Source organism: Pleurodeles waltl, chromosome 6, assembly GCF_031143425.1.
Source record: "Pleurodeles waltl isolate 20211129_DDA chromosome 6, aPleWal1.hap1.20221129, whole genome shotgun sequence".
NCBI lineage: Eukaryota > Metazoa > Chordata > Amphibia > Caudata > Salamandridae > Pleurodeles > Pleurodeles waltl.
This window is the reverse complement of record NC_090445.1, coordinates 1,594,660,770-1,594,687,449: the sequence shown is the minus strand read 5'-3', so window position 1 is coordinate 1,594,687,449 and position 26,680 is coordinate 1,594,660,770. Positions and strand designations below refer to the sequence as shown.

Below are 26,680 nucleotides of genomic sequence, written 5' to 3'. Positions count from 1 at the left end.
GTGATTTGCATTGCTATAACCGAGTGCATTATAATCCAGATTTTGCGTAGATTGCGTTTCTTCCGTCGCTATGGACAGCTAGTAATGTTCGTATACGTATATCATTTGATCTTGAGACTTACTTATATTGTATTAGCTGTGTTAATATAGGGAAATGAACTCATTAACCTTTAATAAACAGGTGTGGTTATTCATGACTGAAAGCTCATGGTGTGTCTAATTACTGATTTTCTGTTTAACTAATTTGTTCTTTGATCTATTAAGTGAGTATTGGACATTGATTATAAATGGTTATTGATTATTGATTTGAGTGATGGACTATCCTTGGATGAGGAGAACCCAACTCGGTCAAAAGGTTCACCGACCTCCGGCGTGTCTAAGTATAAGTAATTTATAAAGACTGGACGCGCTATCACAGGCTCCGTGTCTCTCTTTGACTGACACATTTCTCCCCGAGCCGCAGACCTCTCTCCCCAAAGACCCGAACCGCGCCATTTTTCGCAGCATCCGCGCGCCTAACTTAAGAAACATGCAAGTTGCATTGCTGAGCCTGGGGATGGTCTTTCTCTGCTGCCTGCAGGCCTACGCCGAGGTGCCTGTGCAGCCTGACTTCCAGGATGACAAGGTAATTAATGTTTCCGTTCATTTAGTTCCATTACACCCCTGAGCATTGCCACGTCTTGCTCCCTGTCTTCAGCAGCAATATTTCCCGTCTTGTCTTTCTGTGATATCCTAATGCGTTCTGGGGGTTGGAGTCTTGGAGTAACTTCACTGAATAAACTGGAGTACTTATGTTTGTATCAGAAAAGCAGAGATAGGCTATACTGTTGACCAGTGTAAGATGCAACCTGCAAACACAGTTACGTTTCTTTGAGTTTTCCTTCCTCAACGGTCTATGAATTTTCCAGCCATACCACACGACAAACATTAAGAGGTTGAACTGAGGATTCGAAGTCAAGCTGTCAAGAAGGTTTTTTCTCTGGAGCTTCATTCAAATAATTTTGATGTGAGCTTTAATTGAAAATGTAGCAAAACACAAAAACAAACGAGCTACAGTGCAGCAAAAATGTGCCTGCTTGTAGATGCAGTCACCTGCCATAACATGCATTTTTTACATTATCTTACATGTGAAAACCAAAATAAATCTTGTATCCATGGTGAACCGTCTCGGTGAGTTTGTCCCAAACACACAAAATTAGCATTTTGTAGCGGTTTTCTTCTGTAGTTTGCCGAAGAGAGGGAGATGAAGTCCAGCTGCAGACGCCGCAATTGTAGTGGATGCAGTTTGTCATTTCTGTGGCGTTTACCTCTTATCTTAATCTGGCAACCATGAACTGTCTAGAAACTCCACGGGAGATACAGCAATTCGATCGCTGTGCTCTTAATTGTTTAGCTTGAAACGGATAAGCCTTCCTGTTTTAAATGGTACCCTTTGAGGACATCCATGGACATACATTTGCACAATTATCTGACATTGGTTCCCAAACGTTTGACTTCTGTGGACCCTCACTTTATCTTTACTGAAACCCGGGTACCCCACTAAATCATTATTGGAATCTGAGGACCACCCCACTGAGTCATTTCTGGAAGTCGGAGACCCCGGCCTAAACATTGTCTATGATTTGAAACGCAAAGCAATACACAAAATATACAGAAACAAGAATTCATAATACACATATGATAACACATTTTAGTTAAATTTGCAAACAAATATAAATACAAAAAATAATAAATGTAATTTGAATAGGAAGGTTAAAGCTTTTCTAAATTTAATGGAAACCACACATCCCATACCATCATACTATATTATGTTTGATGCACCTGCAATGCTCCCATGAATCAATCTGAAGATACTAATTTAACTTTTAGCCTTCAATTTTAAATTCCTTGACGTTTACAGTATGTTTTAAAATGTCCAACTGTACATTTAGCCACTTTATTTATGCACTTTATTAATTTGTTAATATTATTTAATTTTTAAGCAGTCACAGACTCCCTGAGGAGGCTTCGCAAACCCCCGGGGTCCCTGGACCCTAGGTTGGGAACTGCTTGTCTGACATTTATGGCAACTCCTGGGTAAGGCATTACCTAGATTTCAGTCTGGCCTAGTTATCTCAGCATCCTCATGGTTTTTTATGGTTTTCAAACATTTGGTAATAAAAATACATATCTATCTATCCATCCACAGACACACACACACACACACACACGCATTCCTCAGCCCTCCTCGTCCATTGGTCTTTTCAAGTGTTATTTACATTTTGCTTGCACCCTCCACAACATACAGTATTGGTCAACAGTTAGTCCATTTCAGCTATTGGCTCTCTTCACTGTGAGGGCTGGTACTTTGCACATATGCACAAAAGTAATCCAAATCGTTACCCTTAATGGTGAACCAAGGATGGAACACGGTGGTTCCCAACCTTTTGACTTCTGTGGACCCCCACTTTATCTTTACTGCAACCCGGGGAAAAGGGTTAGGGAGTGTCTGGTGGTGAAAGAAACAGTCCTGATGTTGTATCCAAATTATGAAGAGTTGGTGTTCAGTAATACTGACATTTGTCAATGCTAGCTGGGGATTTCTGACCAAAACTTTGGGCACTGGAACTTACTATTTTCCAAATCAAGCACTAAAGTCATACCATCTCTCTTGCTCTCTTCTGGGGAGACTTCAAGATCAGCCAATCAGAGGTCTGTGGATGTGAAGTATAAGTGCTGCCATCCTGCCATGCACTATGTGGTCAAGGATGAAGACAGGGATGATGCTGTACACTGTGGCAGCAGGTGAGCAGTGCAGCTTTGCTAATGTTGCTGACAGTAATATTGCTTTACTGTATGGCATGATACGAGTGTGGCAGCCGACAGAGATTGCTGCTCTTCTTTGGCAAACAGTTACCATCTACTATTTGGTGGCAGGTAGATAATAATGCTGTACTGTGTAGCAGTGGGTAGCAGACCTTGGAGCATGCATGGGATGCTGCAGTACTGTTTGATAGCAGGCAGGTGGTGTCACCTTGCTGCCTGGGCGAGCAGGTGATGTAGACTCAGAGGAGGGATACAGCTATCTTGTGGAAGTAGACAGAGGATACTGCTTTGCTCTGTGTCCATTGCCCTGGGACACATCTTTCTTTTTATCAGTTAACGGCAAATTGAAAACCATGCTTTACTGTACGTCTGCAGGCATGTGAAACAGCTTCCTTATGAGAGCCAGTAGGTGACATTTCTTTATAGTTATTGTTACAATTGGGGTCACTAGTTGGCAGTGATTTGTACCCTGTCTCGCTCTAGCCAGGGTAAGGGTGTTACACAGCTAAGATAACCCCTGCTTATTCCCTTAGCAGCTTGGCTCAAACAGTCAGGCTTATCTCAGAGGCAAACTGTAAAGTATTTGTACACACACACACACACACACAGTAACACATTAAAAACACCACAAAAGTACTCCACACTAGTTAAGAAAAATATCCAATATTTATCTGTGTAAAACAAGACCTAAATGACAAAAATCCAACATTTACAAGTAAAAATACGAATTTTCAAAGATTAAATGTAATATGCACTCAGAAACACAATAGCTCCAACTGGGGCAATCAAAATGGCTTGACAGAATATTTTAAGAAACAATATGTAGCCATCTCCTGAATGCAAAGCTGATAGACCATGTATTAAAAACTCAACAATGGACATTATGAGAAATGACCCTATGCCCATTGTTGGGTTTTCATTGTTCAAACTAGTGTAATCTTTGAGTTGTAGTCTTGGTATGCTGAACTGCTTGGGGGAAATTAATAGATTATAGTTTCTGTGGATAGAAATCCAGTACTGAAAACGTGGTATTCACCCAACATGGTGTCATTATCAAAGTAAATCATGTCATGGAGACATTATGACCCTAATGCATAGCTGCCAGGTTTGCCAGGTCCATGTGTGAGTAATTAGGCCAGTCCAGGTTTTTTCTTACAATTCTGAGACTTGTAGTCTTATTTAACAGAGTATAAAACTAGGGCTATAAGCCCCAGAAATCTAAGAAAACATAGGACTGGCCTACCAAGTCACACATGGACCTGGAAAACCTAATGAAGACTTAAAGTGTTAAGGCTGTTCAAAGGTGGCCAAACACACAATACAGTGGAGGGCTCACAAGCACATAAGGTGCCCCTAGCAGGATCCAAATGTTTGATCAAAATTCTGTCTAGAAAGGCCAGCTGTCTGCCGTCATTGGTCAGACTTGAAGGTCCCTCACTGCCTTTCATGTGAGACTTTCCTAGCTCTTTGGTGTGCAAGTGAAAATGCCACTTAAGACACTGGCAGACAGCACAAGACAGTACAAGACAGCTGCAAAGAATGGCTCAGGGGAACTTGTTACATCAATGCATAATATTTACTTGCTTACTGGTCAGATTTGTGATTGATTCTGATGTGAAGTTTGTATTTTTTTCCATGGCAAACTGTTAGAAATGGGGTCTTTGGTTGGCAGTCAGGTTGTCCCTGTCCTAGCAATGATCCTCACTCTAGTCAGGGTAAAGGAGTATCACACTCAGTTAACCCCCTCTTACAACCTTGGTAGCCTGGCACGAGCAGGCAGGCTTAACTTAGAGACAATGGGGGTCATTCTGACCCTGGCGGCCGGTGGCCGCCAGGGCCACCGACCACGGGAGCACTGCCAACAGGCTGGCGGTGCTCCCACGAGCATTCTGACCGCGCCGGTTCAGCCGCGGTCAGAAGCGGAAAGTCGGCGGTCTCCCGCCGACTTTCCGCTGCTCGGGGGAATCCTCCATGGCGGCGGAGCGCGCTCCGCCGCCATGGGGATTCTGACACCCCCTACCGCCATCCTGTTCCTGGCGGGTCTCCCGCCAGGAACAGGATGGCGGTAGGGGGTGCCGCGGGGCCCCTGGGGGCCCCTGCAGTGCCCATGCCAATGGCATGGGCACTGCAGGGCCCCCGTAAGAGGGCCCCACTGTGTATTTCAGTGTCTGCAATGCAGACACTGAAATACGCGACGGGTGCAAACTGCACCCGTCGCACATACCCACTCCGCCGGCTCCATTCGGAGCCGGCTTCCTCGTGGGTTGGGGTTTCCCGCTGGGCTGGCGGGCGGCCTCCTGGCGGTCGCCCGCCAGCCCAGCGGGAAAGCCTGAATGGCCTCCGCGGTCTTTCGACCGCGGAGCGGCCATATGGCGGTTCCCGCGAGGCGGGCGGCGATCACCCCCAATGTGTTAAGTATTTGTACCAACACACACAGTAATATAGTGAACCACTACAAAATGACACAACACAGGTTTAGAAAAACAGTAAATATTTATCTAAACAAACAAGACCAAATATGATAAAAATCCACAATACACCATTAAAAATATGATCTTAGCACTTAAAAACACAAAAATAGTGCCTAGAGGCACAAATGCTGCAATTTGATGTTAAGCGGCGTCGTGAAGGAGTAATTTCCTACAATGTGACGCCACGGGCACCGTTTATGGAGTCGCATGGACCCCCAGGTACAGTACCTTAGTAAAACAAGTAGAAAACAGGCTGGTGCACGGAGTCGGGGATCGAGGCATCATTGGACCCGATGCAGCGTAGGTTCTGGTGCTACGGGGCAGAGGAGCAGAGGTGTCGCAAAGAGGCGTAGGATCCTTACTGCAGAGCGGTGGAGGTGAGGTAGCGTGGTTGCGAGGTGTCAGTCCCTTGGCTCCGACAGAGACGAAGTCCAGTGAAGTCACAATCCTGCGGGCGACCTCACGAGTTCGCGCTCACATCACAGCGTCACAGACGCTGCAACGGAGTCGGGTGTCAAAGGAGTGTCTGTTGTTCACAAGACCCTGCCTTGCCCAGGCCAGGCCCCAGACACACACCAGTGGGGTGGAGACTGCTTTGTGGGGGCAGGCACAGCCCATTCCGGTGTAAGTGACCACTCTAGCTCAGATGGCTCATCAGAATATGCAGGCTACACCCTAGCTCCCTTTATGTCACTGTCTAGAGGAGATGCACAAACAGCCTAACTGTCAAACTGACCCCAGACAGGGAATCCACAAACAGGCAGTGTCACAGAATGGTTTAAACAAGAAAATGCCTACTTTCTAAAAGTGGAATTTTCAAACTAACAATCTAAAAACCAACTTCACTAAAAGATGTATTTTTAAATTGTGAGTTCAAAGACACCACACTCCAGATTTCTATCTGCTCTCAAAGGGAATCTGCATTTTAAGAATATTTAAAGGCAGCCCTCATGTTGACCTATGAGAGAGATTTGCCCTGCAACAGTGAAAACTGAATTTGGCAGTATTTCACTGTTAGGACATGTAAAACACATTAGTACATGTCCTACCTTTAGCATACACTGCACCCTGCCCATGGAGCTACCTAGGACCAACCTTAGGGGTGCCTTACATGTATGAAAAGGGAAGGTTTAGGCTTGGCAAGTGGGCACACTTGCCATGTCGAATTGACAGGTTAAAACTGCACAGATAGACACTGCAGTGGCAGGTCTGAGCCATGCTTACAGGGCTACTAATGTGGGTGACACAACCAGTGCTGCAGGCCCACTAATAGCATTTGATTTATAAGCCCTGGAAACCTCTGGTGCACTTTACTAGGGACTTGCTAGTAAATCAGATATGCCAATCTTGGAAAGGTCAATTACACATACATTTTACATCGGGAGCACTTGCACTTTAGCACTTGTCAGCAGTGGTAAAGTGTCAAGAGTAACAAAAACAGCAAATACAGAGTCCAGCACACAGAAAACAACCTGGGAAGTAAAGACAAAAAGTTAGGGGAGACCACACCAAGGATGCCAGGTCTAACACAAGCGATGATGATAACTGTAGTTTTTCTTTTATTTATCCACAGATTGTGGGGAAATGGTACAGCATAAGCATAGCATCTAATTCTAGAAGGACGCCTTAACAATGTGCACCACCAGCATCAACCAGAACGCAGATGGCACCCTGGAGGTCACCTCAACCTACCCCAGGTAAATCAAAGCGCCTCCTATTGTCAAGCTGTCTAAGAAGTCATATTGAAAGCAACTCACTAAGCTGATGGACCAGAGTCACAAGCCAGTAATGACAGGGTTGGCTCTCCATGCTCCCACAGCAAGAAGAATTTAAACAAATCCATCCCTGCATCTTTCCTGTTCCTCTTGTCCCCTTCTTCAAACACTAGCGAGTGATTGACCTGGAGGTTCTGGGAGGCAGAGCTGGCTCTCTGTCTCCTTGAGATGCTAATCAGAGCCAGTGAAGGGTCTCTTTTCACAGAATATGCAACATTTATTCCTCACTTCTCACCAAACCAGGACAAGAGGAATGAGGCAGAACAGAGCATCCAGCAAGAAGTGTGTGTGAGAGAGAGGAGAGGGGGAGTTGACTATAAACTAAAATCAGCTCTGATAGAAATGTACAAATCAGCCACATTGCAATACAAGGCCATGACAAGAATAGGGCCATGTGGGCATTGTTGGATCGTGGCAGCTGATGATTCTGCAAAAGCAGCCAATAGCCTGAAGTCCACAGTGAAAATTTAAGAGTGATAGAATGAATAGTCCAGCGTTTGAAAGGTGCAAAAGAGAATGAAAGTATGTGTTTGAGTGCTGGCACATGTAATGGGGTTGCCTGACACGTTGTGCGCTGACTGACATACAGAGAATACCTATAGCACCTCCTGTATATTGATTTATATTTGGAGGGCTGCCTGCAGCACATCATGGAATTGACTGGCGTATGGAGTGTTCCTGGAGTTCAACATGGCCTTGACGATCATTTTTGAGAAACCTGGAGCACACAATGGTGCCTGGAGATTTTGGGTTAAGATTGGGTCAATGCAGATGTTTATAGGACCTTTGAATCCTGATCCTTGTGAAGGGGTATAGAAAAAAAGTAAGTTAACTTAACAGCGGGGAGGATCAGAGGCAAGATATTAGTTTTGATCCATGGGAAGATGTAAAGAGAGGATTAGATAGACCTGCCCTCTAGTGACTGGGTAAGTGCCAAGGCAGTCATGAGTATGTAAAAGGCTTCAACCTGCATTGATCTTTTTTTTCTTGAACTTCCAAATATATTCCATGGCTGACCGGTGTGAGACTAGAAGCATGACCTTCAGCAAGACTGAGCAGCCTGGCCGTTTCCGTGCCACCAGTCCACATAAGTGCTAACATGTGAATGGACAGTGCACCACGCACCCTACAGAATTAAATTATGAGTGCACCAGTGGGGTCCAAAATCCTCTATGACTGACCCTCAAATGAGATGCCAACAATCTGTTATGAATAAGGGACTAACACTACTTTCTTCATAATGCCCTCAATCTTACATTCATTGTATTCCGGCACAATTTATTGGATTGTGCTCAGTGTTAATTGTGATTTTTAACTAAGTAACTATTGTTTTCACTTTTGCGGGTTTCACCGACTTAGACAGAGCCTGAGCTCTAAAACCATGGCTTTCTTGTGTTGCTGGTACACCTTCATCACTGTACATGACAGCATTTAGTACCATCAAGGAGGGATAACTGCTTTAAAAAACGTAAAGGAATTTAATTTCCCTGTTGACCTAGATTGGGATGGAGGAAGTCTCCCTCCTAAATCGGAGTTGTTGGAATGTGTGTGGATCAATTCTACTGCAAATGCTGACCTTGCATCTACATGAAGATCTTATAACCCAGGTTTGTGATGGACTCACCCCTGAGGTGCAGAGGGGGGTCTTACTGGCAAAAGTATAGGAGGTCCCTACAACCGAAACACAGGAAAAGTATCCTTCCTAGCACAGGAAGGGCTTACTGCCCCGGTTTAAAGAAACATACTAAACAGGTATGATGAGGGATAACTGTCCAGATAGAGGAACTGGTTACTGTCCTGTTGCTGAAACGTACCTGTTGCTGTATGTACGTAAGCTGTTGCTTAGGTACTTAAAGGCCATACTCTATAGGTAAAAAAGGATCTCACTGTCACTGACCACAGACTAAAATTGATCATAGCAGACACCGAGAACCATCTTACTACCCATAATTAGGTGGGCATCTCTGAAAATCGTTGCCCACAAACAGCAGGAGATCATAGCCCAGGTGTGGGAGGAGCCACTTCCTAGGTAACTGGGAGCCTATTGCCAAGGCACTGGCTGTGCTTCCTGCCCAGTATAAAGGATGTAGGACACAAGAAAAGGAAGTCATTGCATATGTGCAGGAAAGCCCTTTCCCCATTACAGGAGGAGCTTTAGGCCAGGCACAGTCAGTGCTCACTCCCCAACTGCAAGGTTGTCTCTTCAAGGGAAGGAGGTGTCAAATACTCAGAAATGAGAAGACGTAACCAGGCAAATACCTGGCCAGGTATTGGAGCTTAGTGCTAAGGTTTCGGAGGTGGCTACTGTCCACGTATAGGAAGCTCTTGATGCTTGGTTACTGTAGGAGTTTACTACCCAGGCTCAGGAGGAGCTCATTGTGGGGGTGCATGATGTGCTTCTCTAGCCTGATATTGGAGAGGTCTAGTGCTCTAGTATGAGAGGGTCACTGTCCAGGTACTAAGGCACAAAGTGCCTGCTGCTGGAGGAGCCCACAGTTAGGCACTGGAGGAGCTCTCTTCCAGGTACTGCAGGTGTTCACTGTTATGTAGGTGAGGGAGAACTCTCTGGGTGGGTAAAGGGAACGATCAGTCCTTATTCACAAGAGTAACTCACTGCCCTATTAATGTAGAAGCTCATTGCCATAGTAATGCAGGATCTGACCTCCCAGGCCCCAGTGGACCGCCCAGGTACTGGAGCTCACCGTCCAGGTACAGTAGTTCAATGCCAAGGTAGAGGATCTCACCGTCCATGTACTGTAGCTCACTGTCTAGGTACTAGCGCTCACCGTCCAGGTATAGGAGCTCTATGCGAAGGTACAGGAGCTCACTGCAAAATCTCCATGCATTTTCTATAGACTTCTTTAAGACAGGCTACAGAAAAACTGCTGGACGGAATGACCCCAAATTCCACAGGAAGCTAGATCTTGGTTCTGCACATTGTGTTTTTTTTTTTATTTGGTGTAAATCCATTCATTAGTTATTGGAAAATTAATGGCGAAAAAATTATAACTATTTGGACTATTGGGCTCGCAAGAGGTTTGAGAGACTCTTGCTGGAGTATTAATTTAAAAAAATTGAGTGTTATAATTGGCCCCGGGAGCTTTATTTCCCCTGGGCCATCTCACTTTTGCTGGAGTCAGAATCCCGTGAGCGCTCTGAGTGGCTGCCAGCAGCACGAGAAAAATGTTGCTAGCAGCCATTACAAGTCTCAGGAATTTAGTCCCTTGTTGTGAACTTACAAAAAAAACAATACTATATGGGCAGGGTAGGGATACCCTGACCCTCTAGACCCCATGAAGGGGACCCAGGAGGGCACCCTTTGGGACCAAAATGAAAAACAAAACTCAGCAAAAATGCAACAATCTTGGAAGACTCTCACATGATTGAAAAAAGAAATTGTGGGCGGGCTGCATCCATTGTTTAATGTCCCGGATAGCCTACCCCATGGCTGTTTTTAAAAGGGGACGGGGATACGCTGAGCTGCAAGAGGCCAAAATTTGCTTATATGGGGGGGAGGAGGGCTTCATGACCCACACCCCGTGCCTCAAAAGGCCGCAGGGAGCCCACCTCTGGGGTCAAAATGTCAAAAAATGGGGAGAGGGGCTGCACACCCCACCTCCTTGAGCCTCAAAAGGCCCACGGAAACCCACCCTGGTACCAATTACTTGAGTGTAAGGGGGCCTCATGTCACCCCTTCATTAGCCATTAACAGCCCTGGAGACCCCAACTCCCACCCCTGCACATAGCGGTTTTGGACAGGGAAACCTGTGTTTTTCTCCCTTGGGAAGAGTATTTTTAAATCACCCGCCAAGCGGGAGCAAACACCAAGTCCGATCTCAGCCGGTGGAAACTTAAAAAATGCTCCTGCCCGCTGGGAGCAGACTTTAGATCTGTTTCCCGGCCAGCAGGGAGAAGCATTAGGAGCTGCTACCTGTGGGCGGGAGCAGTGCCAGCCTCCCTGGGACTGCGGGCCTTGGGGCTCCCCCTGCTGTCCCCAAACAGAGCATGGTGGATGCTTGAGTGGGCACAAGGGCACCAACCTTTACCTGTGGTGGGCCCTGGGGATTTGGTCTTCGGGCCAAAAATGGCCAAGGAATGGCAGATGCATGCCCCCATACCCATACAAATAACACCAGATGGGGCCCAGGTGCTGATATTGGCCTGGAGAAGGGGGCCACACGCCCTCTCCCCTTAATTATAATGAGTGACCCTGGGGGATGGGATCCCAAGGGCCTGTCAAGGCTCAGGGAGGCTCTGAGAGTAGGGCTGTGTGACCCCTCTCCCCCTTAATTTTAGTGAGTGGGCCTGGGGGTTGGGGTCCGAGGGCCAGGCCCAATGGCCAACACCCCCTCCCTCACTGCGCTTGGCCAAAGGCTGTGCGCAGCATGGGGTTGGCTGTATGGGGGGGGGGTGATGGCTCCAGCCAAACCAGTGCTGCGCACAGCTGAAGGCCGAGTGTGGTGGAGTGTTAGATTTACATATAGTAATAAAATAGTACCTTGTGTTTAAAAAATACAAAAAAAACAAGAAAGGTGTGCTAAAATATCTGTTTTTGTTAAAAATACAAAAACTTAAAAATTCACTGGAAAAAAAAAGGTTAAAGTAATAATATGGTTAGGTGAAGTTGTCAGTGACAATATTAAAGTTTTAAATAAAAAAAACACAGAAATTTAGCAGCTAGCAGTAATCAATGATGTCACTTGAGGCGTCATCAGTGGTGTCATAAATAGTGCCATAGAACATGTCATGAGTGATGTCATATGTGAGGTCATAAGCAGTGCATGGCGCAAGTTATAGTTAGCACCGCTAACTATAACAGATGAATTTCTGGGTTTATTTTTTTGTTCAAAACATTGATGTTGTCACCGACAAATTCACCTAATAATGTTACTTTAACCTTTTGTTTTTTTCCGTGTGTATATTTGTATATATATGATATAATAACTTTGAATTTGTAATTGTTGTCCAGCTTCGGATGCAGCATATGACTATGGCATTTTAAAAATGTAGAGCAGATTGATAGTCCCTGTCCTTCACAGAAATGTGTTTTACCTACTTCCACAATGCAAATATTACCCTGCAGTCTCCAAAAGGATCTCTGGGTCTCCTGCTAGCCCAGACATGATTGGTTTATTAATAAGGTAAGGCATCACTAGCAGCACAATAAATAATATACTTAGTATAATAATAATAATTTTTTTTATATTTAAAATAAGAGAATAATTTATGAACAGTGGCACAGTTAACATTCTTAGTGGCTTTTCCCTGGGTGGGTTGGATCCAGTTTGCCAGATGGATGCCCTGTTTGGGTACCATGTACATTGGTACGTTCCTGCTGGTGAGCTTCATGTTTCATTTTCTATTTTCATTTACTCTGTCATTTCCTTTATGCACTCCGCAGGCTGGGGGAGCGAACATGATATTCGCATAGTTTCTGCTAACTATGATGAGTATGCATTGATGTACAACTGCAAAGCAAAGGGGACAGACTTCTTCACTATGGTGACCCTCTATGATGCGTACCTAATGAAGGATTAACGTTTCTTGACTGCTTGCCTGGTGGAACCACGCTGATGTGATGTTACATTATGTTCAGTGCATTTAAATAACACCACACACTTTAGGAATCTGGATGCCTTTTATGATTTTTGTCTTTTACATAGCTTTGATACTCTGCTATGTGTATGTGACTCTGGTAGTGTTACAGTATCATCATTAGGAAGGGTGATATAGATCTTGGTGTTATAGATCTTGATGAAAGAATATAGAGATGCCAGTATGGCTTGTGTGGATGTCTGTTGAGTTGGCAAAGGCATAGCCAACTAGATGGCTTGAAGCCATATTACCCGTTTGATGGTTTTAGTGGTTTTGGCTAATTTGTATTGCTGTTGCAGTGTGAATGTACCTTTACCAGAATGTGTTGTAGTTGTGTAATTTTCCTACACATGATTCTTCTTTTGGTTTTCTATTTCTGATTGTAGGAAGATCAATGAACCTTAGGCCCGAATTGCTGGAGAAATTAGAAAAATTCTCCCTGGACCAGGGACTTCCCCAGAGCAGTATCATCACATTGCCCCAAACTGGTAAGAACATGACCCATTAACAGATACAAGTGTATATGGTCTTCAGATGATTACATCCTCTACAGGTGCACCCTTTAATGGCACAGAAAGCTTCATCAAATGTATGCTTTTTTATTGTGCTTTGTCAATCAATGTTAACACTTTGATCCTGAAAATGAAATGTGTACTCTCTAATCAATCTTTTTTCATGTTAATTCTTCTGTACTGGGAAAGGCTTCTGAAACCCTGCCTTCTCTGACATTATTCCCCCTACTTGAAATTCGTTGATAGCCATAAAGGCCAATGAGAAAGCTCTGTTTATTATACTCTGATCCTGTGTCCTCACTGGTTGGGGATGCCCATCACCTCAAGACAATTGCAGTAACCTTGAGTGTCCTGAAGATAGTTAAAAAAGTGTCAACACTTACTATACTAACCCTTGCCAATGTGCTTTTCAGATTTTCACTCTAAAACATGTCTAAGATTCAGGAGTCTACCGTGTCATGGCAGTTTCAGCAGAAGGACCTTATACCTTTGTGTGTAAATTAGTGTTGATGAAAAGAGACCAGTTGTGTGAAATAGAAATAAGGAGAGCTACTGTCTATCTTGTCACCTCCAAGAAAATACATACTAATGCAAGCAGTAATGCAGGTGTCTCTGTAGTTCCTCAGCCATGTTATGGAGGAGAACTTACCTCTGATTCTGTACATGATCCGCTATAGCCTTCTTTACACAGACTGTCAACATGTTTGCCAAAATTCAGCAAGGTGTACATGTTTCTACTTCAAAGCTACGCCTTGACTACTAAGTTAAGTTATGAAGGCCATCACCTTTCGACCAGTTGATGAACTAAAGACCTGTTCATAAAAGCCTCTCCAATCTGCTGAGACTCTGATGCCTGTTATCGTAACAACAACACCCTCCTCAGTCCATAGATTTCAGGCCAATGCTTTTTGGATTGGCATTGATGCCTGGCCTCCAGGCACTAGAGAAACATGAGTGCTGTGCTCTGAGAGGGATTACATTTATTTGAACAATGCTAATGTTAGTTATGGGCTAATGTCCTTTACATGTCCCAGTGAGCGCTGAATTAAGGTCATGAGGTCCCATTCTCACACTTTTAAAATTCTAAATTTTGGGATTCATTCATCTGATGGAAACCATTTATGTTTTTTTATAATTTGTCTATATAGCAGTAACGCAGACCTTACTAAAAGTGGAGCTCGATATGATTATTTTAGGCACTATTTCTGGAAGGTATCCCCTTTCCTAAAATGAAACCCACTGTCGTTGAAAGTACGGGACCACATTTGGACATTGTGAATTTGGAATTTGGATATTTGTTAACTCATGTTTTTGTCGGAGTCTTAAACATTCATCAACCTTGTAGTTTGCTGCCCAGTATCAATGTACCTCCTTTTCCTCGGCAGGGGATGGTGGGAAGGAAAGAAGAAAGTGATGGGCCACCCACATTAGTAGTTGTATCATGAAAAATAGCCATCAGTTTGCACTAAAGTTGCAGAATCTTTTAGTTGGTACAAAGGAAGACCTGGATGGTTGTACATAAGAAAACCAGACTTTAGATAAAAAATAATTTAACATATGCATTTTGAAAGCAACCCCATAATTATGTTGTAGGAAACCTGATGTCCCCAAAGACATGTAGATTTATAGATGTTTGGCTGTCAATAACAGGGTAGTTTTTACTGAGGGGTTCCAAAGTGACATTGTGGAGGCAACAATAAAAAAGCTCAAGTTGTATGATGTAACTTGTAATTCTCCCGAGGTGAAAAACCCACCCTTTTTAACAGCTACTCATGTACACTGCTGTGCTAAGCACACACCCCTACACCCCCCACCCAAAAAAAATCCTCTTTCCCATTTTGCTACCATGGCACAAGTATGGAGCAGTCATGGGGAGTCATGCACATAACTTCACATCTCTGAGGCAGTACTTTAAAATGAATACTTGCCCGGTCTCCTACCACTCACTCCATTGTTCTCTGGCCATAACCTTTCCAAGCAAATACTGGAAAAAACTGAAAGTCCGGCCATCCTCAGTGGGTGGTCAGGTGTTTATTTTTAACCTGGGGAGGGTACTAGGCCTCCCTTGGTTAAAAATACCTGCCTTTCTGTGACCCCCCCACCATACTATACAAAGAAACACAAATACCCAGCGTCTGCGATTGCCCCCCATCACCTTCAGCGACGCTCCTGCCCACCCTGTCCCAATACTAAAAACAAATTGAAGTTATAATTGGTCTTATCCTACCATACTGCACCACCCAATACACATTTCCATTCCCCTGCTAGCCCAAAGCTGCTCTCTCCATATGCAGATTGTGGTCAGAAAGCTGGGTCCGCCCTAAAACCGGATCTGTGAGCGCCACTTGTCTGTTTCCCCTTCAGTTCCCTATCAATGCAAGTCTGCAGAGACCCACTGCTAACAGGGGAAATGGAGATTGGAGGTGCAGAAAAGCCATTTGCTCTTTGGCTTCTCTGATTTCACATCTCAGACCCAGGCCCATCTCGATTAGAATTTAAATTGAGTAGAACAGTACAGACTTATAAAGTCAACTTTCTTAAAACTCATTTTAAATTTAAAGTAGTACCTGCGGGGACCTTGACATCATTGATTTGGTTAGAACCATTGAAAACCTGTGATTAGAACCCGCACTTGTGTCCAAGCAAGCCAAAGATTAAATACCTAAGCCAATACCTAAGCGAAGCCTCGTACAACTTGCTGATTAAAATAAGAATCATGTTGTTATATAAATTAAATTAGTTGGTGACTACTAAGTCTAAACCTGTCTCCCATAAATTCAATTTACATAGGATCAATGTTAACCAGCATTTTTATAGATGATTGCAGCTACTTATTCCAAGTTTACGTTTCAACCATTTCTTCTTTTTCAACTACCCTATCATTTAAAACATCGCTTTGCACATTGAAGGTTTTGGCTCTTCTTCCTACCAGAATTACAGGCAAGCAAGAAAGACAACAAAGGGAGGCAAAGCTGTATATGATGTGAATATAAGCTAGAATTGCTTGAACACATTATCTGTTTTACTTTAGTACTGGTCTCAGAGATACTGATTCTTGAAAGCTCTGTGTGTGGGCATGAGTTAACTATAATGGCCAGCTTAGAGCTCTATGCTTAAAGGAATCAGTACATTATATAATCTTCATAATGTGCAGGTCCTTTTCTCACATGAGAGATATCCTTTCTGCAGACTGGAATACCACACCCACACATCGGTTGCAGAATGCCATCTAGTTTTTCTTTCTGAAGCACAGAGTCATTTCTACTTTGTGAAACATTAGTGTCAAAGCATTTCATCTATCTTGACATATTCCAAGTGTCACCAGAACCACAGTGACCACATTTTTCCGAATGGACACAAAGAAAAAGAGACCATTAAATTGAGTCAACACTTTGTTGGACTTTTGCTTATGCAGGGTCATTCCCAGTCTTTTTGCCTCCTGTCGCCTATTTTTTTCTGACCTGTTGCTGTTGGCTTTTCAACTCTGAGCACTTTACCAATGCTAACCAGTGCTAAAGTGCATATGCTCTCCGTGTAAATTGTATGTAATTGGTTTATCCATGATTGGCATATTTGATTTACTAGTAAGTCCCTAGTAAGGTGCACTAGAGGTGCCAGGGCCTGTAAATCAAATGCTACTAGTGGGCCTGCAGCACTGGTTGTGCCACCCACATAAGTAGCTCTGTAATCATGTCCCAGACCTGCCACTGCAGTGTCTGTGTGTGTATTTTTACACTGCAAATTCGACTTGGCAAGTGTACCCACTTGCCAGGCCTAAACCTTCCCTTTTCTTACATGTAAGGCACCCCTAAGGTAGGCCCTAGGTAGCCCCAAGGGCAGGGTGCAGTGTATGGATAAGGTAGGACATATAGGCAGAAAGTAAGTCACAGAAGAGAGTACGGGGTTTTTTGGAAATGTAAATGGATTGGAAGTGTGCTAATTGCGTTACCATGCCAGTCCTAAATCTCAACTAGAGATACAACGCAGGGTGGTTCACGGTCTGTGGAGGGGGATTTCCTTTACGGACTAGGTGGTCTCACACACTATATAGTGTCATGCTTCATCATATGACCACCTAGCCCCACCCAGGTAGGGCAATACCACCTGGGCGGACTCAACCTCGCTGTTAAAGGAACAGGAGGGAGTGCGTAAATTTAGTTAGATTTCTGGAAAAATAGGGATCCAGCTATGCTATGGGAATAAAAACACTTACTCAGATACCAGGGTGAGTTTTAATAGAAGGTTCTGTGTGGTGTGTTTAAATGGAATGGGAGACCAGTGTGAGAACAATGACTCACAAGGTCACCTATCTAGCCAACATGTTTCTGCCCTTGTGATTGAGCTATGGAGGGTCTCTGGGCATTCATCAGGGCGTTGGATCCCTGTTGCGGATGCTAATAGTGCGCTGCAGTTTAATTCGCAATAGGAAAAAACGTGGGAAGGGAAGGAAGGGCCTACCTTAGCCAAGGGAATACCTGGGGAGAACCCTAACAATCAAGGCTACTAGCCTCTGGTATCCTGGAGAGGGAGCGTCCCCTTATAGTCCCCAAGCGGTCCTGACAGAGAGGTCGGTATAGGCGCACAGCGAGCGCCCACCTTTGATGCAAGTCTGACTATAAGGGGACGCTCCCTCTCTAGGATACCGCGTAAATTCGACTTGGCAAGTGTACCCACTTGCCAGGCCTAAACCTTCCCTTTTCTTACATGTAAGGCACCCCTAAGGTAGGCCTTAGGTAGCCCCAAGGGCAGGGTGCAGTGTATGGATAAGGTAGGACATATAGTAATGTGGTTTATATGTCCTGACAGTGAAATACTGCCAATTTCGTGTTTCACTGTTGCAAGGCCTATCTCTCTCATAGGATAATATGGGGGCTACCTTTAAATATGATTAAAGTGTAGATTCCCCTAGAGAGTAGATGGACATGTGGAGTTTGGGGTCCCTGAACTCACAATTAAAAAATACATCTTTTAGTAAAGTTGATTTTAAGATTGTGCGTTTGAAAATGCCACTTTTAGAAAGTGAGCATTTTCTTGCTTAAACCATTCTGTGACTCTGCCTTATTTGTGGATTCCCTGACTGGGTCAGTTTGACAGTTGGGTTGTTTTTCACCATGCACTAGACAGTGACACAAAGGGGGCTGGGGTGTAACCTGCATTTCCTGATTAGCCATCTCTGCTAGGAGGAAGGGGTGGAGTGGTCACTCTCATCTGAAAGGACTGTGCCTGCCTCTGACAATGCAGGCTCCAACCCCCTGGTGTGTGTCTGAGGCCTTGCCTGGGCAAGGCAGGATTTCACAAGTAGGTGTGAGTCCCCTTTGAAGAAAGGTGACTTCAAAGACTAAAATGGGTATAAGAAGGGCACCCAAATCTACAGACTTTAGAAACACTTCTGGAACCAAGAGGAACCTCTGCCTGGAGAAGAGCTGATAGCTGAGGAAGAAGTGCTGCCCTGCGTGTGACTGTGCTTTGTGGAGCTTTCCTGCAGTGCTGCTTCTGCCAGAGTAAGAGGGCAAAGACTGGACTTTGTGTGCCTTCCATCTTGTGAAGAAATCTCCAAGGGCTTGAGTTAGAGCTTGTCTCCTGTTGTTTGAAGTCTCAGGGACAGCAAAGACTTCTCTCTGCAAGCACCTGGAGTCTCTGGAAAGACTCCTGCCCCGACAAGTGATGCCCTATCCAGTCCCTGGGCCCTTGAAAGGAAAGCTGGTGGAATCCAAGGAAGTAGACTTCGGACGACTTCGGACCGACGCCGCTGCTGAATCCGGTAACGGCGCCTGCACCTGACGCCGTGACCTTCGCTGGAACGTGACGCTCTTCGCAGGCCTGACGCCACTGCAACCCCGCTGAAGTCCGCGACTTCGTGAAAGTCGCTGCACCACGTCGTGACCGACGCCGCTCGAAGTGCACGGATTCAACGTTTCGCACAGACGCTACGATCCCCGGCTTCGCGCATCGGCTTGTTTTCACTCTTCACCAAAGGTACTGTACTTGGGGGTCTACACGACTCCGTGTCCGGCGCCGCTGGTGTTGGCTTGTTGGGAACGGCAAGCATTTTTGTTTCTAAGCGCTATTTTTGAGTTTAATCTCTAAAAATTCATAACTTGACTTGTGTATGTCGGATTTTTGTCGTTTTGGTCTTGTTTTGTTTAGATAAATATTTCCTATTTGTCTAAACTGGTGTTGTGTCATTTTGTAGTGTTTTCATTAATTTACTGTGTGTGTTAGTACAAATACTTTACACCTAGCGCTCTGAAGTTAAGCCTACTGCTCTGCCAAGCTACCAAGGGGGTAAGCAGGGTTTAGCTGAGGGTGATGCTCTTTTACCCTGACTAGAGTGAGGGTCCTTGCTTGAACAGGGGGTAACCTGACTGTCAACCAAAGACCCCATTTCTAACAACTTTCTTTTCCCAGCCTGAATTCTTCACCCATACCTTACATTATACACCTACATTCCATTTCTGGTTTTCAACTGAGTATTTCCTATCATAACTTACTTTGTAGTTGCATTGATAACTTATATGCTGGGAACTTCTCATCTCCGTAGTCACATTATTCACATTTCTGCCAAAAAACTTCCAAACTGGATTGAACTTTGAGCTAGCCACTCTTCCCTTCAAGAATTTAAAAGGCAACTTAAATGTTACATTGTTAGGAATAGTGCAAAATGTCCACCGAGTCTCCCTGAGAATATCCTTCAGAGATATCCCTGAATCCAGCACCACTGGAACACAGGAGTTCACCACCCGGTTCATCCTTTCTACAAGCCGATTAGCTTGTGGTGAATATAAAGCAGTTTTCAAGTGACTGATTCCCACGTCTGTAAATTGCACCCCATTGTCTGTTACCAAAACTAAAATTAAAATTAAACTCAAATTAACAACCAGTCTTGTGCATTTTGTGATCCAACTGCCACCTGTAAAACTCTTGTAACCTCAAGAACCACCTTCACATGCCTTTATGCATAGAAGCTGACCATGATAGTTAACTCATGCCCACAACACACTGTTCAACAGGAAAGGAATTAGAAGATGCAATGAAGGAGCCACAACATGCATGAATGTGATGGAACGGGTACTAAAATGGCTTTCATGATAATCCCCCAGTCTTGCAATTATTACATTGCTGCATGATTGACTGGACCATGTTTAGTGTCTATTGTGATTCCAAGTTTTTAACTATGGTTTTACTTATGCAGTTTTTACCGACTTAGACACAGTCTTATGTTAGAACCAGGGTGTTTTTGTTGTTATGGTTTGTAGATGATTTTAATTTATGTTCAGATAGATTGCTTACAGTCTAACTGTCCAGGCCATGCCTGCGTGACTAATGAAATTGTTATAGCCCCCACGAGTGACCAAATATTTATTACTTTTTAAAACACAGTTTTGATTTTGTTTTTTATTAACCACACAAAGTTAATGAATGAATGAACAAAATGAGTGCCACCTGCATCTTCCCGTCTCCTTCATGTATCTGAGAACCAAGAAAGTCGGTGGATCACACCAAGTAAGAGCATGGGCCTTGTGGCCTGGAGCTTCATGGCTCTGACATCCGAGTAGAGAATAACTAGGGTTCAAAACTGTGTTCTTAATTATGACTTCCTCTGGAAGCTATGCATACAAATATTGATTCAAGACTTCCTTCAATGACTGATGATATTGGGTTGGGATTTGATTCTGCCTTATACATCATTCACTACATGCTCCCTTTCACTAGTGACACCTAATCCCAATGCCCGTCGGAGGCTTAAAGCATGAGACATGGATTCTCCACTTAAGACCTCTGGTTTATCCACTAGATCTTAAGAAAAGCATTGAATGTATGCATGCCTCTTTTATGGGAACATACAGTGTTAAGCAAGCATATTGACCATTCATGTTTGCTATTTTTCTTTCACAGAAAAATGCATGACAGATGCATAAAGAGGTGAGTACGATTCCATGTGTAATCAATGCTTGGAATTCACAGGTGGAACCTCACAAAGTTTAACTATTGGTTGGACAACAAAGATCCATTTCTACCCTGGGGAGCTTAACATCATTGTTGTCCTTCCTAGAACTTCTAACCACTAAAATCAGAACTTACACACGGAGTTATTTGAAATGTGCCTTTATGTATTTAGAGATTTCCATTATTTTTATGTTGTGTACTTATTTGACCCTTTCCCTCACTCCTGTTTACCTGTGGCCAATGGTAATTTGACCCCTGAGCTCTTTGTGCCTGATTCACAAAGCTTTCCACGCTCAAGTGTGACTCCTGAGTAGAGAAAGTCAAAGATTCCAAATGCAGAGGTGTATTCTGCAATGGCTGAAGTTATGCAATGTATGCAGAGCTTCCTTAGTTGTTAGATATATCTAGATGTATAGTGATGGGTGTTCCAGGGAGAATATCCGTAACCAATGAGTATTCTTCACGGGAACATAATTAACTCTTTATCCATGCTGGACACAAAATGACACAGGCCTGCCTATTTCTTAGCAACCATAAAGCATGTCTCTGTTCATGACGTTAGATGATGTTCTATAGGTCCTCAGCAGTGACTGCAAAACCACTGGTCTGGTACCACTTAACAATCTACTCCACAAACAACATTCTTTCCACAGAATTAAACCCTGTTACCAGAAGCTAATTTGGTAAAAATCTCTGGTGAAAAAATACCTGAAACATGTATCCTGGCTCCCCGACAAACCTGATTTGAGCCCGTTGAATGTAGTAACCTATCAAGATTCAGTTTGTGTCTCTCACATTGTATTATGCCAACCGGAGCAAGAAAATCCATGACAAATTTTTGGCAAGGACTAGCGGACAAGTCTTCATTTGCCTTAGACTATCAGCTGGAATACCAACATGCTCCAAAAAGCGTGTATGTCACAGGCCCCTCATGAAGTGTTTGAGCACTCAATGTGCATGGAAATGCAGATGGCTGCATGAATGCAAGGGATGCTGGTCCAAGCTACTAAGACACACACCAGTGCAGGAAAAAGTATTGCTGCACACATGGCTCAGTGGTGGGCAAATAATTGCCCATTAAGGGCCTCATTTCAAATTGGGTGAAGCAGGATTTCTGGTGAAGGTGGGGATAGCTCCCCACCAGATTCCATGTTTTGCTGGATGCCAGAATTAGGGAGTATATGCATTATTGAAGCCGGTCATTACTGGTTCAGAATGTTATACTGCGTTCCCTGCATATCTTGAAAAATGCACTATTTTGATGAAAAGATGCTAGGGTTTAAAGAGGATAACGGAGCATTGGAAGGGTCCATTCATTCTTGGTCTGGTTCATAGAGTCGGGTCACACTTCTCTATTTCCCATTCTTCACTACCTTCTGTCTTGGACACACACACTCTCTCTCGATTTGATGACAGCTCACAAGCTCTACTGATTCTGGGCCTTGAAACACTAGGGGGCAGATTTAAGAAAAGTGGTTCTGCACCCAGTGCAGCACCACTTTCCTTGCGCCACTTAGCGCTCCTCTACTGCCACCATGTGTTTGCTGTATTTAAGGTACGGTGTGCAAGGTAGGGGGCAATAGCATCATTATTTTTTACACTATTGATGTACTGTTCAGGATTAGTGCCAAAAGTTTGGCCCTAACACACAGGGGCCCATTGTAACCAATGGTGTGCCCCAGCAAGTGTTAAAACTGCCAAAAAAAATGGCGCAAAGAAACATTTTAGATTTCTTTGTGCCATTTTTTCAGCCCCCCCTAATGGGGGAATGCCCCTCCTTGCATACATTATGCCTGGCGGAGGCATAATGTGGTGCAAGGGGTTACAAAGTGGCGCAATGCATGCATTGCTCCACTTTGTAAATCTGGCATGGCGATTTTGGCCTCGTTGGGCCACATTAGTGTAAAGAAAATGACGCTAATGTGGTGCAGGGAGGTGCTAGGCCCCCTTAAATCTGTGCCTAGGTTTGTACTCATTTTCTCAGACACAGTCTGCCCCAGATATCTTTTTCCAGGCAGTCTTTGCTCATTAAACACATGAGGTTTTAAAGTTTCAAACTTTGGAGTACTCAAGGCAGTTCAAAGGGCGCATGTTACTGCAATGATCTGGAACAAGGTAGGCTTTAAGACACGGACTCAGATATGAATAACCCATTTGGAATGTGGGGTGCAGGTCACTTTTCTTTTCTAATGTACAATAATTCCACAATAAAATTTAAAAGGTAACTTAACAATGTCATGTTTTCACTGCATTCGGTATTGTGAGTGTTCAGAGTAAGTAATTTTAGCACAACAACTAGGGTCCTATTCGGTATTCTAGTACAGTGGATCCGAACAAAAGCTTAAACCATGGTTTCCCTTTGAGCTATTTTAGAGAATCTTAGGAGCCCCTCCAAGTGTTGATTTGGGTATCCTCTGTGGGTGGGGGTTGTGTTGGCACATGTGAGTTGATTGTCATTTCTAGTTACAATAGCTTGTCTGATCTAATGACCAACTTATGACTATTGCATTGCCATATGCAGACATGATGCCTTGCACTCCATAAACTCCACCTGGGTGGACTGGGCTGACCAACTTTAGATCATTGCCCACAAAATTATAAATAACATGTGGGCTTACAAAAACATGATATCTGCAGTGCATCAAGGTGCTGAAGTGTGAATCAGAGTGAGTGGAACATGGGATCATGAAAAGAAAAGGTTAGTATTGATGTGCGTTGGCCAGATTGGTTAATTGGTGTCAATTCTTTATGTATGTGCAAAGTCCCGAACACTGGTGCAGTGTTGCTATGAGATGTATTGCACTGGAAACTAGCCCTGAAGTAACACAAATTAACATTTTCCACTACTTAGCATCAAGGGGCTGTTCCTTGGGTGGTAAATGGGCATATCCATACACCCACCTATGGTTTTTAGTGCAAAGCCCTATTTACTAACATTTGTAGACAGGGCTTTGAGGCAGAAATTACACCACCCTGAGGCAGGTGCAAAGTTGCAGAAATGTTCTTTTTTCAAATCTTGTTTAGCGTTACAAGTGCTATACTGTACAGCACACATGCAAATTGAAAAAAAGTTTTAAACTATGTCTGAAGATAGTATTTTGAAATGGAAGGACATCTTTCCCAGTAAAAATACCTATGCTGGACACCATGATTCAAAAGTGGTAGGCAGCAATAAAGTGTGCCAATGCAGACATTGACACTAACAGAGCCATATCTTGGTAGATACGGTGCTATACTCCTCATTTCCTTTCCTGTAACACTGTGGAACAACGTTGATTGCTGGACTGCATTGCTTGAAAAAGAAATAGTACAATTGGCCCTTCACTTGTAGTATGCGTACACGGAAGAGAATGCCTTGTTCCAAGGATAGGAGACCCTATGGCATTTAATGCTATTTTATTGGCTTTGGTATGATACAGACACTGCCATTAGTATGACCTCATAGCCCTGTTTTGTTTAGGGGGAGTTGCACACACTTTCTGTGAGTGTATGTTCTGGGTATTGTGCCCTGGTCGGTTTCTGGTAGTGCCATATTCAATGGGATGTGTGTGGGTGTGTGGTTTTTGGTGTCTGAAAGGTCTGCTGTGGTTCTTTTTTGCATATGCATACCTTCGCATGCCCATTGCCCTAAGAATATGGACAGCTTAGGCATGGTGTTATTGGCTGCAAGACATATGTGACCTGTGCATTGAGGAGTTCTTCCTAACGTGTTCTTATGGATATTTGTATGTATTGTTTCATGGGCGCAAGTGTTTTGCATTTCTCATATTCAGTTTATCTTTATAATGCAGACTTAGCCAGAAGAAGGGCAGCATAGCACTGTGGGTTTTCACTATACAACATACTCACAGTAGGCCATGCCCAGTAATGCAGACTTGACCAAAACGCTGGTATCCCTTCACTTTTTTTCAGAAGTAGGGAGTAAAAGAGAACATTCTTAATTTAAGATTCGGCATAGTGGTGGATTACTTTTTCATTGTCTTGCATTGCTATCAAAGATTTTTTAAAGGAATATTGTTTTCATACGTATTTCAAAGTATAGAGAAGGAGCTGTTTGAACATAACAGGCATATATGGGGACTCGGAGGGGGGGCGTAAATTATACTGAGTATCCTAATGGAACCCAAAGTCTTCCAAATATGGTTATCATTGTATCACATTAGCCCTGTGCAGCATCCAGTCATTGATATATCCCAATTTTATCAAACAAGCTGACAGCTAGGCTTTGCAGCCTTCAGCCAGGAATGCCCTATACTTGAGCATTGGTGCTTATATTGGTAGGGGAGCGACACTAACTAATGCACGTGCATCCCTGAATGCACCTGTGCAAATCCTATATCTTAATATGTTGGCTTTAACTTTTTTTTAATTCCCTGTATTCGCATCTATGTCAGAGAGAATCATGATCAATATCGAGATCAGAGATTACTTGGCAATAAGGAATGCACCTGCGAGTTATGCGGTCCTTGTTCGGTTTGATGTCCAATCCTGGCGGCTAGTCCTCACTGGGAACATCGCTGTTGTCTGTGGGGGTATGATGTTGGACAAACTAGTTGTTATCTCTGACTACTGCTAAATTAAGTCCTTGGAAAAAGTCCCTTAAAAATACATTAAACATTATGGGTTTCTAGGAGTGATCAACTGAATCTAATGACCAGTTGATGGAAGATGAAGTGCCACACTCGCTAGAGGGATAGGTTAGATGTGTTCATTAACTTTTATTTCCTGTTTCTCTTTTAGGAAAACAAGTAACAACGGATATCTCTATACGAAGAAGTCCAAGCAGGCTCTAGTGTAACTAAAGTTGCAACTCCGCTGTGTAGAAACTGTTAGAACTGCAGAAGAGACTACAGGGTTCCATCAGGAATTCGCAGAAGGATTCGTTTCTTGCATTGCTTTTATTGAATAAAATTGTGAAAAATAAAAAAATACCTATCTGTGAGTTTTTGTTGTGCTATGAAATGTGCAGAGCAATGTACGTTTTCTTTGAGTTATGCTTTCAGCGGTGTTAGTAAAGATGGGATACTCTTCTAGGTGGCCTGTGCTCCCATCTCCAAAATGTAAGGACTAATCTAGGTCTGTGAATGAATGTTGAGGGTCAGTGTAGAGAGGTTAACCCAGTCTAAGCTGTATATTTAGACTTCAGACTGAACCATAGTAAGTTGGAGTTAGCCACACAGTCTTATGTTGGTTAGATGTGTCTTCAGCTCAGACACTGGGAGTATAGTAAACTTAAGGTAAACTGCCTGTCAAGGGCCCAGAGAGTCAGACAACCAAACACTGGTAGTCCACTTTTAGGGGGTAGTAGAATCCAGTACCACCTATACCAATCCTACTCTGGCCACTGTGGTTTTCGTTTTTTACTGTTTTATGACATTTTTGTTTTTATGATGTGGTTTATGAGTTAGATTTGCTCGGGTCCTTTGTGCAACCTATTTAATTTTCCTTACCTATCTGATTTAATCTACCTAACTATCCCCATTCAAGAGGCCACCTGGAAGGCAGCGGTTACTGGACCACAACCGTGGGGGTTGAGGCAGTTTACCTGTCCTGGACCTGCCCTACTGTAGCTTTG

At 43.7% G+C, this 26,680-nt stretch overlaps 1 pseudogene; it reads left to right on the top strand.

Moving 5' to 3' along the window:
* Nucleotides 1-413: 413 nt before the first annotated feature.
* Nucleotides 414-26,047, top strand: LOC138302183 (lipocalin-like; annotated as a pseudogene).
* Nucleotides 26,048-26,680: the final 633 nt, after the last annotated feature.